Raw genomic sequence first — 6,000 nt, forward strand, 5'->3', positions numbered from 1 at the left:
ACTGGATAGAATTAGGTGTATGTGTTACTTGCTGTATCATTCTAATTGCCCCTCTAGGAACCAATAAACATGATTTTGGTTTATGTCATTGCTTCTTTGACCCTTCCACTCACATAGAGAGATAATTCCATGGTTAGATTTTCCTAATATCTGGTCTTTTCAGTAAATTTAACTAACTGTTTTGTATGTCATCCCAAACTGTTTTGGTTTCATGACCATACTAAACCTTTAATCATGCCTGCAACTAACTTTACAGCTGTTCCCAATTTTATCATAGAATATAATAAAAGGCCCTCTTGGGTAACCTATAGGGCAAAGGTAGCAACTGAGGACCCTGCATCTTCAGTTCCCTGCTTCCTCCTAACTCCTTTGTGGAGGGGTGTGGGATTTGCTCTATACTCTAAGGTTATGAACTGTTCTAAGCCTATTGATTTCACTATAATTAACCAACTGTTTAATTTCTTCTTTCTTTTTTTTTTTCTTAAATGAAGGCAAGTTTATTAGAAAAGTAAAAGAAAAAAAGAATGGCTACTCCACAGGCAGAGAAGCCTTGAGGGCTGCTGGTTGCCCATTTTTATGGTTATTTCTTGATTGTATACTAAACAAGGGGGGGTGAATTATTCACACCTTCCCTTTTTAGACCATATAGGGTAACTTCCTGACGTTGCCATGGCGTTTATAAACTGTCATGGTGCCAGTAGGAGTGTAGCAGTGAGGACAACCAGAGGTCACTCTCATCACCTGCCAGGGTCTGGCCCACAGACCCTAACTGCACGACGGATGAATAATGTACTCAGACACCAGTATTCAGTGAAAGAGCAGACCAGGTCACTAACAGAGTTGTAGCAGCCACTGTGGCCATGACTCACTGGCCCTCCCAGCATTTATTCAGCACACATTCAATGACAAAGGCATTGAATCAACATCACTAGAGGGTAATTAACCTGGTCGCCCTTCCCCCCAAGAAAGCCATCCTGCCCACGAATGATCAAAAGTTAGTTTTAGGACCACATGAGTAAACAAGTTATTTGGATAAACTTCTCTATATTCCTGTTATTTGCTTTTCTGCTATCAAGATAAAGAGGATTAGGCTGCCTTCAGCCAAACCTTTTACTGAGGCTATGCAACCCCCACCCCTGGCCTTCCAAGAAGTTTTGTGACTATTTCCTATAACTATCTGTATAATTTTTCCTTTAAAATTTTTCCCACCACCCTGACTGAACTCCCACAGTCACCATTTTGTTTTTGGTAGGTTTGGGCTAGCTTCTTTACTGCAATCTGTTTCATCAGCAAGGTCTTTATGACCTGTAACTTGTGCTGACCTATCTCATCCTGTGACTTAGAATGCCTTAACCATCTGGGAATGAAGCCCAGTAGGTCTCAGCCTCATTTTATCCAGTCCCTATTCAAGATGGAGTTGCTCTGGTTCAAATGCCTCTGACGTTTCCTTCCTTCATTTTACAAGAAAACCCTTAATCCTGAGGGTTGCAGATGGATGAAGATATGTCTTTTGTAGCTTCTTTATGCTGAACAGGGGAGATGGTATTCCTACCTAACTATTGGGTTTCTTGCATTCAGGGTAGAGAGGAGCTCAGTTAGAAAATGTTGGTATGGTGAAGGCCATTTATAACTCTTGAGTTATAAATATTTATGTATTTATAAATCACAATATATTTATATATCCAATATATCACAAGGTGATATCTGGAAGATTAATGTGTTCAATTTATGAAAACATTCAGTAAGCGTGTCCTGCATTCCTGAACAAAGAGTACAACAGCAATATATTCCACAACAGTAAAGCAAAATGAGTAAAATTATCTCAAGTAAATTAAATTAGAAAAGGCTTTCCATCAACTGGGCAATTGTTGGAACCGAGTTGATATGGGGTTGCTAGCTGATCCCAATATATGCCCAGAATTAGAATATTGATCCAGATTTTTACATTACCCATCCCTCTTGTTTCTTCTGAATAGCAGTCAGAGGTCACTGGTTGGTTCACAGGAATAAGCAGGGTTAGTCTAAATTGCAGAAGAAAAGCCCCAAAACAATTGATGCACCTAGAATCTAATAATATGGGTGCCACAGTTTTTGAAACATAATTTTTCTATCTCTAGTCTCCCATTTTTATTAAAAACAAATAATGGTAAGACCGATTTACTTTATTATACTTGGCCTGATCATTCATATGAAGTGCAACAAGAAAAATTATTCTTCACATAAGGTCTTTTAAAATTAGCTTTGATGGAACTCTGTTCCATGGAAAGAATCTCAGATAAGACTTTTTTTTTAAAAGCCAAGCTCAGCCATGAGTTTATACCCTCAAATACCTATGAGTTGGGTAAATTCCTCTCCTCTTGAGGTCCTAAGATAACTTGGGGTTCCTGAGCCTGTCAGAAAGTGATATTCATTACTTACCACGGGTCAGGAACCCTGTACAGGGACAGTATAGGCAAGGTATGAGGAAAGTTTTCCTAAGAGACTTTTATTGTCTCTATAAGTCAAGTTTTGCTCCTTAAAATAAATCACACTATTCTAGTCAAAGTCTTGGTAAAATAACCAGTTTCTCCAATTGTGTTCTTTTTGTGTTCTGTTGCAAAAGAAAACAGATTCTTTTTTTTTTTAGGCTGGAGTGCAGCGGCACAATCTCGGCTCACTGAAGAAAACAGATTCTTATTGCACTTATGCAAATAACTATATTGCCATAAGTTTAGAATACTCACAATTAGTTTACAGATTTTGGAGAAATCAGGTAGAAAGAATCAAATATGCCCCAAATTTTGTTCATAGGTGTATACTTTACTTAATTGCTAAAAGCTGTAAATAGCTCAAAAGTTTCCTTGACTCTGGAAAACTAAACAAAGGATCAGCAATGTTTTAAGTAAAAAGCCAAGAAGATTACTTCAGTCTTATATTAGCTCAATCCATGCAGTTAACTCCTGTCCTGTTTGATATTCATGAACACTTCAGCTGTCCATGAGTCCTGAAAATTTTCCTTCTATCTGAACTTCACACTCGCCAAAGTTATCAGAAAACCTGCATTTAACAACACCTGTTAGTCCTATAGTTGATTATAAAACCATCTTCTGAAGAGTATTAAAACAAGATAACAATTGTCTGTGGATGACAAAATTTTAGGACAGCCTCTATTAAAGCCACAATTGGCAAAAAATTTTGGTCACCTCTATGGTATACAACAACTTTACATAACAAGTATAACTACTAATAACATACACTAAGTTATATCAGAATTATAGGAGTTTCCTATAATTTTGGAATACACACCAATAATATATCTATAGAAACACTGCCCAAAGAAAGCCAAACACTATTTCATATTTGACAATACTTCCTGTATGACTTTTATACCAGATAAGCCAAATGTCACTTTTGGCCTTTAGATGACCTAATATCTAAAAGATTAATTAGGTTAGAAAAATAAAACACTAGATATCACAAAATAGAATCCCAGGTCACCATAAGTCATTCATTTCACCAAAATAATAACTAAAAAATTTTCGAAAAGGCAAAATCCCTCACTCATGAAGAGGGAAGATCTAGCTTTCCAAACAATGTCCCTTTTCTTTCCCTTCTTTTCCAGTAGTTTATTTAAAAGGCAAACAAAATCTTTCATTATTTTTTAATAAAACACGAAAATCCTGTTCAAGAGAGAAAGCCACATTTCACTCTTTGCATTAGTGCACTATTGATATCAAACCCAATTCTCAAAAAAACCTTACAGACAAATCTATCCAATTTTAATGTCTGACCATAAAGTAAGATTCTTATAAATCCTTTACAATTTTTTGTTAAAGAGATTAGTGCTTTAAGAAAAACCTGTTGTGCTTTTATTCCAATATTCAATTTACAGAAAAACTGAATACCCTTTAACATTAGCCAATATGTTCACACACAGAATTTATTTTACAAGGTTAATTTTTTACAAACCTTCCAGAACTTGCTCAAATCTACATCTTTTTCCTATCTAACTTAAAAAAAAATCCACATTCTCATGCATTCTTATACTCTTTTACCAAAAACACATTTCACCTTCCTTATACACCTTTCTTGTAAAACTGTTTTTATTTCCTAAAGATTATTAAAGTAATGTGAACTAAAAGGCATTATGCATTTCATTTTTCTGACAAAATATTTTATTTAAGCACTTACTATTTTTAAACCAATTAATTAAAGCTCTTTCATATATAAACATCACACAGACAACACATATAAATACACAGCCAGAAGAATATCCAGTAATTGTAAGATTTTTTGTTTGCCAGTTTCTTAAGTTTCCTTTAAAAGATGCAGTTTGGAGGGCCCATTAAGTAGGCACAGCTGAAAGGCAAAACAGATTCTCCAAAATTAAGGGTCCCATTTTTATACCTGATCCTGATTCCCATAAAAAGGGAATCAGTCCATCTCCCGGGGAGTCTTATCTGTCAGTTGGGGGATAGCTTCATACCTTCCAGGTAGCCAGGAGGATGCTTTTCTGATCCAAACATACCAAGAGCCAGATATCGCCTCATAACTGCCATTAGCCATCCATAAAAGTTTATTTCCTACCTAGTTATTACATAGCAAAGCTCTCTCATAATGTGAAGTAATTTCCAATACCTCCAAAAGTTAAAAAGATAATGCAATGCTAAACAGAGCAGAACCTTAGATTTTGGAAAGGATCTATCTGCTTTCAATTCCTTGGGATTTATAAGGAAAACAGAGGAGGTTTTTCCCAAAACAATGTCTGTGGCACTTCCTCTGTTTTTCCCACGGAGTCCAGGCTGTTAGAGCTTGAATATCCGCTTTCAATTAAGCTGACTTTTAACCATAGTGCTCTTTTTAAAAAGTTATTTTAAGTTTCTTATTACCCAACTTTAGCCGGGCCAAATGACCAGTATTTCTGGCCCAGAGAAAGGAAAATTCAAGACACTTCTTGGAGAGGAAGAGAATTAACAAATAGTAAAGCTTCCACAGATATCAACCAGAAAGGACTCATTCCCTAAGGCAGGAATTGAATCCGGGTAGCCATTATAATATGACAAAACCTTAGCTGCTGAGCTACAGCACTGAGCAGTTCCCACTGCCCTTCCCAGAAGGAGCATAGAACCGTCAATTTTGAGATTGTAAAAGTTTTTAACTGCTCGTTTAAGGCTAATTGATGTGAACCCCAAAATTCCTGTTCCCTGGATGGCAGAGACCAAGAGAAGGTACTGCCACGTGTTACAAAGTTGAGCTCCCAAGGACATTTTTCAACATGTGATCTCTGGGGACAAGCCAAAAGCATTCCCTTTGAGAACTGGAACGAGACAAGAATGCCCACTCTCATCACTATTGTTCAACATAGGACTGGAAGTCCTAGCCAGAACAATCGGGCAAGAGAAGTAAATAAAAGGCATCCAAATAGGAAGAGAGGAGGTCAAACTATCTCTCTTCGCAAGTGATATAATTTTAAGCCAAGAAAATCTCATAGTCTCTGCACAAAGGCTCCTAGATGTGATAAACTACTTCAGCAAAGTTTCAGGATACAATAATCAGTAATATTTCTATACACCAATAACATCCAAGCTGAGAGCCAAATCAAGAATGCAATCCCATTCACAACTGCCACAAAATGAATAAAATACAGCTAATCAGGGAGGTAAAAGATCTCTACAAGGAAAATTACAAAACATTGCTCAAAAAAATCAGAGATGACACAAACAAATGGAAAAACATTTCATCTTCATGAACAGGAAGAATCAATATCATTAAAATGACCATACTGTTCAAAGAAATTTGCAGATTCAATGTGATTTCTATCAAACTATTAGTGTCATTTTTCTCAGATTAGAAAAAAAGCAAAACGAACAAAACCGGAGGCATCACACTACCCGACTTCAAACTGTACTACATTTACCAAAACTGTGTGATACTGATATGAAACAGGCACTTGCACAAATGAAACAGGATAGGGACCCCAGAAATAAAGCTGCACAATTACAACCATCTTATCTTCAACAA

This window comes from Sapajus apella, unplaced genomic scaffold (genome assembly GCF_009761245.1).
Source record: "Sapajus apella isolate SASKATOON/1434 unplaced genomic scaffold, GSC_monkey_1.0 scaffold142, whole genome shotgun sequence".
Lineage (NCBI taxonomy): Eukaryota > Metazoa > Chordata > Mammalia > Primates > Cebidae > Sapajus > Sapajus apella.